At 42.7% G+C, this 11713-nt stretch overlaps 1 long non-coding RNA gene across 1 annotated transcript; it reads left to right on the top strand.

Moving 5' to 3' along the window:
* The first annotated feature begins 9429 nt into the window (after positions 1-9429).
* On the top strand, positions 9430-10783 carry LOC144321899 (uncharacterized). Its single transcript, XR_013387393.1, has 2 exons — positions 9430-10085; positions 10217-10783. It is a non-coding gene; the product is annotated as an uncharacterized LOC144321899 (long non-coding RNA).
* The last annotated feature ends 930 nt before the right edge of the window (positions 10784-11713 follow it).

Below are 11713 nucleotides of genomic sequence, written 5' to 3'. Positions count from 1 at the left end.
CCTTGTTTATCTTGTTTGTGAACTTCATCAGCAACTAAAACTGAAAGATGTATAATAAATGTTCTTTGGTTGGCCATATTTTATTTTATTTTTTTAAAGATTTATTTATGATAGACATAGAGAGGCAGAGACCCAACACAGGCAGAGGGAGAAGCAGGCTCCATGCCAGGAGCCCGACGTGAGACTCTATGCCGGGACTCGATCCCGGGACTCCAGGATTGCGCCCTGGGCCAAAGGCAGGCGCTAAACCGCTGAGCCACACAGGGATCCCCTGGTTGGCCATATTTTAGAATCTGGACTCAGGATTGATCATCCCTACCCTATGAAAACTTGCTTAGTAATTCTTGAGCTCCTAATCTATTTGGTTGGCTACTAGAAAGAGTTGTAAAAAAGCAGAAATAGGTTCTCCTTTTTTCAATTTTTTATTTAAAATCTAGTTAGTGGAAAAAATAAATAAACAAATTCTAGTTAGTGGGATGCCTGGGTGGCTCAGCGGTTGAGCGTCTGCCTTTGGCTCAGGGTGTGATCCTGGGGTCCAGGGATAGAATTCCGCATCGGGCTCCCTGTGAGGAGCCTGCTTCTCCCTCTGCCTGTGTCTCTGCCTCTCTCTGTGTGTCTCTCATGAATAAATAAATAAATAATCATTAAAATAAATAAATTCTAGTTACTATGTTAGCTAACTAGATAAAAGTTGTTTCAGGTGTAGAATTTAGTGATTCATCACTTGCATATAATACCCAGTGTTCATCATAACGAGTGCCCTCCTTAATACCCGTCACCCTTTAAGCCCATCCCCCACCCACCTCCTTCCATTAACCCTCAGTTTGTTCTCTACAGTTAAGACTCTCATTGTTTACTTCCCTCTCTCTTCTTTTTTTTCTTTTCCCCTATGTTCATCTGTTTTGTTTCTTAAATTTCACATGTGAGTGAGATCATATGGTATTTGTCTTCCTCTGACGTATTTTTTTTTCCTCTGACGTATTTTGCTTAGCATAATACACTCTAGCTCCTTCCACATGATTGCAAATGGCAAGATTTTGTTCTTTTTGATGGCTGATTAATATTCCATTGTGTGGCAATAGTTATAGATAAATATGGATATAGATATAGATCTTATTTATCCCTTCATCAGTTGATATACATTTGGACTGTTTCCATAATTTGGCCACTGTTCATAATGCTGCTATAAACATCAGGATACATGTGCAGCTTCAAATCAGTATCTTTGTATCCTTTGGGTAAATACCTGATAGTGCAATAGCGGAGTTGTATGGTAGTTCTACTTTTAAATTTTTAAGGAACCTCCATACTGTTTTCTAAAGTGGCTGCACCAGTTTGCATTCCCACCAATAGTGTAAGAGAGCTCTGCTTCCTTCACATCCTTGCCGACATCTGTTGTTTCCTATGTTGTTAACTAGCCATTCTGACAGGCATGAAGTGGTATCTCACTATGTTTGTTTTATTTTGTTCTCTTTTGTGAAAGAAAGCATGCACTCCAGAGCTGGTGCGGGGGGTGAGGGTAGGAGACAGAAGAAGAAAGGGAGTCCCAAGCAGGCTCCATGCCCAGAGCAGAGCCAGAATCAGGGCTTGATCCCACAACCCTGAGATCATGACCTGAGTCAAAATCAAGAGTCAGACACTCAACCGACTGAGCCACGCAGGTGCCCCTCATCATGGTTTTGACTTATAGTTCCCTAATGATGAATGATTTGAGTATCTTTTCATGTGTCTGTTAGCCACCTGGATGTCTTCTTTGGAGAAATGTGTGATCATATTTTCTGCCCATTGCAAAAATAGGTCCTATATTCTGGCCCTGGCATAGATATCACTGAACTACTACCTTGATCTCTGTGTATGCTAAGTTCCTTAGCTGTGCCATAATACCTGCCATTTTTGCAGTGCCCAGGGGCACTGCCTTTATTTTCCCAAGCCTCACAAAACCATACAAAGTAATATTACCCCATGATACAAATAATACGGATAAGGAAGCAGCCTGGATGAAGTTAAAATAACTGGCTCAAGGCTATGATTAGTAATTTTTTTTTTGATTAGTAATTAATGAGGTAAAGATAGAAAGCAGGCCCAGCTTTTTTTTTAAGTTTATGTATTTTTATTAGTAATCTCTACTCCCAACGTGGGGCTTGAACTCACAAGCCCAAGATCAAGAGTCACATCAGGACACCTGGGTGGCTCAGCAGTTGAGCGTCTGCCTTCGGCCCAGGACGTGATCCTGGGGTCTGGGGATCAAGTCCCACATTGGGCTCCCTGCACGGAGCCTGCTTCTCTCTCTGCCTATATCTCTGCCTCTCTCTCTCTTTGTATCTCATAAATAAATAAATAAATAAATAAATAAATAAATAAATAAATAAATAAAATCTTTAAAAAAAAGTCATATCTACTGACTGAGTCAGCTAGGCATCCCATCATTCCTTCCTTTCTTTTTAAATGAATGCCTAAATGCTTATATTCCTGGTGCCTGGTGAAGAGTAAGGAACATGTTCACTCAAATAAAAAAAGAATACTTGCATAAAGTTACATAGCAGTAAATCATAAGGTTAATCAGCTCTATAGTCTTTGGTATTTTTCCATACCCTTGGAAATTTCCGGGTACTGAGCGTGAAACATTGCAATCCTACTTTTACAGATGCTTCCAAGAAATTAGAGAAAGTATAGAATATTCACAAGTGATTTCAAGTTATCCTTTGCATAGAAGAGACCTAAAGTTGTCATCCTTGTTTTTACCAATTAGGGTTGTGTCGCCTCATGCAATGATTTAACCTGCCTACTCATAACATGGATTTGATAACACCTATATCACAGTGTTATTATGGGGATGAAATTAGATTATACCATCTTTTTGAAGATGAAGTGCTTATCACAATTCTTGGCTCCTGACTCAGCCTTAGCAATCTGATATAGTTAGATGCTTTTTACTTTAACTGACAGAAAACCCAAGCAAAAAAGGACCAAGTAAGGACATTTCTTACCTTATATAACAAAAAGTCTAGGAGTAGGTGGTTCCAGGGCTGATTATTTCCACAGGGTGCACCAATGCCCTCAGTAATCCAGTATCAGTCCAGTTTACCGCTCTGCCATCCTTAGAGTGTCCACCACTCCCCTCTTGGTTGTAGCTCTAAGGACTCACATCATAACACACCACCAGATAAAGGCAAGAAAGATAATTGCCCACTGTCTGATGTCCTCTTTTAAGAGAGAGAGAGAGAAATCTTCCCAGAAGTGCCAGAAATAGACATCCTTATGACTCTTAGCCAGAACATGGTTAATGCATTAACCACCAAATAGGAACGAATGGGATTACCATGAATGATGCAGTTTTTCCTAAAGTAGATGTCACCCAGAAGAGAGAAAACAGAATTGGGGCTCTTTTTGCAAGTAGTAAGGGATGGGAAATGACTGTTGGGTAGGCAACTGAGGGTGTTATGATAGTCATCAGTGATTGTCACCAAATATTTCTCATTTTCTTCCTTTACAGGTGTGTAGTAGAATTGTATTTCCTGGCCCCCTTACAGTTGGGTGGGAACATATTATTAGCTCTGGCAAAAGGGTAGTGAGTTGGAATGGTATATGTCACTTTTACGTTGGCCCCACTTTTCACTGTAACTAACCACAAATAACTAGCAAAACACGCACAAGAAAGAAACTGAATTATTTGATTCAATATGATTGATGCAAATAACCAAAAACTACAAAAGAACATGCTCAGAAAAGTTAAAGATCTACATAAACAAAAAGATATTCAGGGACCAGAAAACTTAATAATGTTAAGATATCAATTCTCCTTACATTGGTCCACATCCTTACCAACACTTGTTTTTTCTGGTCTTTTTGATTCTAGCCATTATGACTACTGTGAGGTGATTACCTCATGGTGATCTTGTTTTACATTTCCCTGATCTTAAGTGACATTGAACATTTTTTCATGTGTCTGTTGTCTATATGTCTTCTTTGGAAAAATGTCTATTCAGGTTATCTATTTTTTAATGAGATTGTTTAGGGGGTTCTGGTTTGTTTTTGTGCTTTTTTTTTTTTTTTTTTGGTGTTGAATTGTATGAGTTCATATATTTTAGATATTAACCCCTTATCAGATTAAAGACATTTGCAAATGTCTTTTCCCATTCAGTAGGTTGCCTGTGCATTTTGTTGATGATCTCCTTTGATGTGCAAAAAACTTTTTAGTTTGACATAGTCCCAATAGTTTATTTTTGCTTTTGTTTCCCTTGTCTTGTCTTGCCTTCCTTTCCCCTCCATAAACATGTTTCTGACACCAATGCCCAAGAGATTACTGCCTATGTTATCCTTTAGATGTTTTATGATTTTAGAGCTTATATTTAGGTCTTTAATCCATTTGGAGTTTATTTTGTGTATGGTATAAGAAAGTGGTCCAGTCTACGGCCATACCACCCTGAACGCGCCCGATCTCGTCTGATCTCGGAAGCTAAGCAGGGTCGGGCCTGGTTAGTACTTGGATGGAAGAAAGTGGTCCAGTTTCATTGTTTTACATGTCTCTGTCCAGTTTTCCCAACATTATTTATTGAAAAGACTGTCTTTTCTCCATCATATATTTTTGCCTCCTTTGCTGCAGATTAGTTGACCATATAAGTGTGGGTTTTAAAAAAAAAAAAAGTGTGAGTTTCTTTCTGGGATCTCCATCCTGACCAATAGATCTATGTGACTCTCTTTGTGTAATTACCATAGCTTGTAATCCTTTCTGATTTAAAGTCTGTTTTGTCTGATCCTAGTAGAGTCTCCCTGTTCTTTTCTCGTTACTGTTTTTGTGGAAGATCCTTTTCCGTTCTTTCACTTTCAGACCTCCTTGTGTCTCTGGATCTAAAGGAAGCTACTATAGACAACATATATACTTGGGTTCTGGTTTTCATCCACTTCACCAGTCTTTATCTTTTCATTGGAGAGATTCATCCACTAATGTTTAAAGCAATTACTGATAAGGAGGGATTTATTTTTGTCATTTTGCTATTTTGTTTTCTATTTGCTCTACAGCTTTTTTTTTTTTTTTTTTGGTCCCTCATGTCTTGCATTTTATGTCTTCTTCGTGTTTAATTTTTTTAGTAGTAATGAAACATTTAAATTGCTTTCTCATTTCCTTTTGTATATTCTCTCACTATTTTCTTTGTGGTTACCATGGGAATGGCATTTGTATCGCAGCTCTATCATTCTAATTTGAATTTAACCGAGTTTACCTCCAGCAACACTCAAAAACTTTGTTCCTGGGGATCCCTGAGTGGCTCAGCGGTTTAGCGCCTGCCTTTGGCCCAGGGTGTGAACCTGGGGTCCGGGGATCGAATCCCACATCGGGCTCCCTGCATGGAGCCTGCTTCTCCCTCTGCCTGTGTCTCTGCCTCTTTGTGTGCGCGTGTCTCTCATAGATAAATAAATAAAATCTTTAAAACAAGAAACTTTGCTCCATTAAAAGCTCTGTTCTTACCCTTTCATTTATGGATATCACAGAATTATATCTTTGTACATTATGTGTAATGGTCACCCTTTACCATCAAAAGAAGCAGTTGGGGCAGCCCTGTGGCTCAGCGGTTTGGCACTGCCTTTGGCCCGGGGCGTGATCCTGGAGACCCAGGATTGAATCCCACGTCAGGCTCCCTGCATGGGGCCTTCTTCTCTCTCTGTCTGTCTCTGCCTCTCTGTGTGTGTGTCTCTCATGAATAAATAAATAAAATCTTAAAAAAAAAAGTGGTCGAAACATGCAATAAGCTGAATAAATGTCCAGAAGATTATATTCAATGAAAAAGCCAATCTCAAAAGGTTGCACACTGTCCAATTCTACTTACATAACATTCCTGAAATGACAAAATTGCAAAAATGGAGGATACAGATTACTTGTATGAGGTTAAGGAGAGGGTGAAGGAACAGGGGAAGTGGGTGTGGCTTCAATATGCAACATGAGGAACCTGTGGTGATGGAAATGTTTTGTGTCTTGACTGTATCAATGTCAGTATCCTGGTTGTGATATTGCATTATACTTCGGCAAGATGTTATCATGGGGTTACCTGAGTAATGGGTACACTGGATCCCTATGCATTGTTTCTTACAAATGGATGTGAACCTATAATTTATCTCCAACATAAAAAGTTTAATTTTAAAAATACTACAAACTATTATTATAAAATATTATCGTTCATTAATTATGCAATCATTTGCTAATTACATCAGCATTCATAGCATGTTGTTATAATAGCACTAAGAAAAATACAACCATCAATTCACAGAAGAAATCAAATGACCAAGAAGAAACACTTAGTATCTGAGGAAATATAAATTAAAAGGATAAGAAAGAAAGGAACTAAACAGAAAACAAAAGGAAATACAACTTTTCACCCACTAGTTTTGCAAAGATTAAAAAGGTTTAGTGTTTGACCAGAGCATGAAATTAAGCACTATGACACATTTTGCTAAAACTGTACTTGGTACAAAATTTGAAAGGGCAATTTCATGATCTTTTATCAAAAAACTATGTCCTGCAGTACTGCTTTTTTATAAAATGAACACAAATTTTTATTGCAGCAATATATGTAAGTGCAAATAATTGGGGGGCGGGGGGCGCCTGGGTAGTGTAGTCAGTTAAACCACTGGCTCAGGTTGTAATCTCAGAATAGGGGAATTGAGCCCCGTGACCAGCTCTGCTCTCAGCACAGTCGGCTTGAGATTCTTTTCTTCCTCTGCCCGAGATTCTCTTCTTCCTCTGCCCTTCTCCCGCTCATGTGCTCATATGTAACTGCTCTTTCTCTCTAAAATAAACTGAGGAGGGCAGTCCAGGTGGCTCAGCGGTTTAGCACTGCCTTCCGCCCAGGGTGTGATCCTGGAGACAGGGGATCGAATCCCATGTCAGGCTTCCTGCATGGAGCCTGCTTCTTCCTCTGCCTGTGTCTCTGCCTCTCTCTCTCTCTCTCTCTCTCTCTGTCTCTTATGAATAAATAAATTTTTTAAATCTTTAAAAAAATTTAAAAATAAAATAAACTGATGAATCACTAAAAAAAAAAAATTGTGGAAAAAAATCTTAACCACTTTCATCAGAGGAATGATTAAAAAATAAGGTACTATATGACCAAAAGGCAACCTACAGAATAGAAGATACTTGCAAATGACATATTTGATAAAGGGTTAGTATCCAAAATCCATAAAGAACTTATCAAACTATAGGGATGCCCAGATGGCTTAGCAGTTTGGCACCTGCCTTCGGCCCAGGGCATGATTCTGGAGTCCGAGGATTAAGTCCTGTGTCAGGCTCCCTGCATGGAACCTGCTTCTCCCTTTGCCTGTGTCTCTGCCTCTCTCTCTACATGTATCTCTCATGAATAAATAAACAAATAATTTTTTTAAGAGAGAACTTATCAAACTCAATACCCAACAAACAAATAATCCAATCAATAAATGAGTGGAAGACATGAATAGACATTTCTCCAAAGAAGACATACAAATGGCCAACACACACACACACACAAAAAAAAAAAAAAAAAAAACAAATGGCCAACACACACACACAAAAAATGCTCTACACCACTTAGCACCAGGGAAACACAAATCAAAACCACAGTCAGAAAGGCTAGAATGAACAAGTCAAGAAACGACAGATGCTGGCAAGGATATGGAGAAAGGGGAACCCTCATACACTGTTGGTAAGAATGCAAGCTGGTACAGCCACTCCAGAAAACTGTATGAAGGTTCCTCAAAATGTTGAAAATACAGCTACCCTACAACCCAGCAATTGGACTACTGGGTATTTACCCCAGAGATACAAATGTAGTGATCCAAAGGGGTACCCGCACCCCAGTATTCATAGCAGCAATGTCCACAACAGCCAAACCATGGAAAGAGCCCAGAGGTCCAGCAACAGATGAATAGATAAAGAAGATGTGATATGTGTATACAACAGACTAGTACTCAGCCATCAAAAAAACGAAACCTCGCCATTTGCAATGGCATGGATGGAACTAGAGGGTATTATGCTAAGCAAAATAAGTCAGTCAGAGAAAGACTACTATCATATGAGCTCACTCGTGTGGAATTTAAGGGGATCATAGAGGAAGAGAGGAAAAAATAAAACAAGACGAAATCAGAGACAAACCATTAAGAGACTCTTTTAATTTTATTTTATTTCTATATATTCAGGAGAGACATAGAGACACAGGCAGAGGAAGAAGCAGGTTCCGTGCAAGGAGCCTGACGCGGGACTCGATCTCAGGGCTCCAGAATCATGCCCTGGGCGGAAGGCAGGGGCTAAACCACTGAGCCATTTAAGGCATCCCAAGAGACTCTTAACCGTAGGAAACAAACTGAGGATTGGTGGAGGGGAGTTAGGTGGAGAGATGGGGTAACTGGGCGATGGGCATTAAGGAGGTCACGTGATGTAATGAGCACTGGCTATTATGTAAGAATGATGAATCACTGACATCCACCTCTGAAAACAATAATACATTATATGTTAATTAATTGAATTTAAATAAAAATTTTATTTTATTTTAAAGATTTTATTTATTTATTCATGAGACACAGAGAGAGAGAGAGGCAGAGATATAAGCAGACGGAGAAGCAGGCTCCCTGCAGGGAGCCCGATGCGGGGACCCAATCCCAGACCCCGGGATCACACCCTGAGCCACCCGGCGTCCCTTAAATAAAAATTTTAAAATAAGGTACTGTATGAACCAAACTGATATTATATTGCTACTGTTAAGAAAAATGAGATAAAGACTTCCAATGAGGGGGAAATGTCAAAACATCCTCATTAAATTCCCTCATTCCCTCCCCAGGGCCAAACAAAACAACAAAGAGAACCCAAATTAGAAAACCTCCAACTTCTATGACCAGATTTAGGAGTGGCTGGGTTTTGGAAGGCAAAGAAGTGGTAAAGGGAGTCTCCTAGGCTTTTTTTCAAAATGTTTTCCAAAATTAGTTGGTGCACTATTTGTGTCATTTATTTGAAGTTCAAGTTGGGGGGGGGGGTGTTGTTATCTGCTTAAAATTTTTTTTTATTTGTTGGGGTACCTGGGTAGCTCAGTCAGTTAAGTAGTTGCCTTCTGCTCAGGTCCTGGTTTCCAGCGACTCCTTAGGCTCTGCTGAGCAGGAGCCTGCTTCTCCCTCTCCCTCTGCCTGCTGTTCCCCCTGCTTATGCTCTCGCGCGCGCTCTCTCTCAAATAAATAAATGAAATCTTTAAAAAAAAATTATTTGTTTATCCTAGAGAGTGAGAGAGTGTGCCAGAGAGAAATGGGGGAGGAGGGTGGAGAGGGGCAAGGGGAGTGGCAAATGGAATCTAAAGCCGACCCCACTAGGAACCACTAGCAGGAGCAGGACTCAATCCCAGGACCCTGAGATCATGATCTGAGCAGAAATCAGGAGTCGGATGCTTAATTAATCCACTGAAAAAAAAAAAAAAAAATCCACTGAGCCGCCTAGGCACCCCTATTTTTTGCTTTTTAAATTAGGCTCCACATCCAACTAGAGCCCAACATGGGGCTCAAATTCAGGACCTCAGAGATCAAGAGGGAGCCGAAATCAAGATCAGGCGCTTAACCACGGAGCCACCCAGGCCCCCTCAAAGCTAAATTTTAAAAACGGAAGCAAGCCCGGAGCGTGGACGCATAGATGCAGAGGAAGTCAGGGAGCCTCTATTTCAATCCTACATCTGTTCGTGATTCACTCTGCGACCACAAACAAACGGCGTTACTTGCAGCATCTGTGAAAAGCTGATCATCACTACCATTCTCCGGCCACCACGACAGTCAACAGAAGTAAGGTCTTAACTCCGGAGTTCCGACTCCCTTGCGAGCAAAAGCGGCTCCGGTACCCAGGACCGCTGGGCTGCCGCACCCCGGCCGCGTAGTCCGGGCGGTGGGACTCGCCGCCCCAGCAGGCCGTGCGGCTGCGTCCGCCTGACGTGGTGCCGCCGCCCGCTGCCCCGGGGACCGGAGCCGAGCGGACGCGGAGCGAGCGTGGGAGGACGTGCTTGCGGCCCGCGGAGGCGCGCTCTACTTCCACATCGGGGAGACCGAAAAGAAGTGCTTTATTGAGGAGATTCCGGACGAGACCATGGTTATAGGTGCGGGCCGAAGCGGGAGTCGGGACCGAGACCTTCCTCGGTCGTGGGGCGGGGGCGCGGGGAGTCCGCCGGGAGCCGACTCCACCCCGCCTGGCGCTAGTCTGACCCGGGTCCGCCCCACTCCCCTCCAGGAAACTACCGGACGCAGCTGTATGACAAGCAGCGGGAGGAGTACCAGCCGGCCACCCCCGGGCTGGGCATGTTCGTGGAGGTGAAGGACCCGGAGGACAAGGTGAGCCGGCCCCTCAGCCCCGCCGAGCCCTGCGCTCCGCACTTGAGCGCCAGAGCCGGCGGCCGCGGGTACTTCCGCTCCTCCTCGCGGCAGCCGCCAAACTGCTGAAGAGACTTGGGGTGTTGGTGAGAAGATCCCGGGTTTTCGCTCTAGGCCACACCTGGGCTGCTGCAGGGCTAGCGGCTCCTCTCGGTTTCTTGCCGGCTGCTGCAGGACTCGGTCGAGTCCCTTACCTGCCCGGAGCCTTTTTTCCTGCTCTGTGAAGTGGAAACTCACCTGCCTTGTAGGTGTGCTTGGTGCACACCTTCACTGTGGTGCTGGCCATCAAAGAATTGTGGTAACTCTCACGCTGTGACCTATGACGTATAGGCTTTAGGAGGTCGTTCAACAGGGTGCTTTCCAAACGAACGAGCAGCTTTGAATTTCGATAAATAGGGATATTAAAATAAAGCAAAATAAATCTTTAGTTGTCACCTTTCATTAAAAAAAATAAATCACACCAGAAGAATTGACATGGCAGGAGCTCTGAATAGAGCCCTCCCAAGAGCAGTCACATGTCAGCTTCGTCTGACTCTTCACTCCTGCCCCAGAAAGTTCTCAGACAAGCTCTGGACCTTTTAGTATTGCGAGATGCCTAAGGCTCTGTTTGCCAACTTTTGAGGCACTGAGAGCCCGAATTTGTTTCCTTCCAGCGCCCCCTCCCCCCAACACTTGCTGAAGCCCCTTCTCTGTAGGTCATGCTGGGTGGGCAGTGTGGCTCTGAAGGCAGGTTTGCTTTCACCTCCCATACTCCCAGCGAACACCGGATCTGTTCTGTGGTCTTCGAGTCAGGATCATGATACTGTAGTCTTCTTTTGCTTCTCCAAATTGCCATATTCTTTTTTGCCTCAGGAGTCCTGCATGTGCTACTCCCTCTGGCCAGAACACACTTCCCCCAGCTAATTCCGACTAATCATGAATGCAGTTCTAAAAAGCAGCCTTAAAAAAAATTAAAAAAAATAAAATAAAATAAAAAGCAGCCTTCTCTGACCATCTAGACTAGGCCAGAGCTCTTATCATGTCATTCTTAGTGCATACCCTTCTCAGAGGCATGCTTCACCTTTATCTGTTGTTCTAGCCCTGCCTCATTTAGTATCAGACCATAGGCTCCATGTGCAAGAATGTGCCTGTCTGGGTCACTCTACTTCTCCTGTGGCAGAGAGCAGAGCACCCTCCCACACACACCCCTTCAGGTAAGGGTAATGGGCGCTAAGATCACACACTCTGGTCTGAGGTTACTCTCCAGTGGTTCCCCCCGCCCCTCCCCAACCTTCGGGTCAGTCCATTTATACTTTCCAGAGGCCAGTCATGACCACACCCACAAATGAGCAAATCTCCAGGACTTGGCCGTGTTCCT

Source organism: Canis aureus, chromosome 10 (genome assembly GCF_053574225.1).
Source record: "Canis aureus isolate CA01 chromosome 10, VMU_Caureus_v.1.0, whole genome shotgun sequence".
NCBI lineage: Eukaryota > Metazoa > Chordata > Mammalia > Carnivora > Canidae > Canis > Canis aureus.
This window is presented reverse-complemented; position numbering and strand designations above follow the sequence as displayed.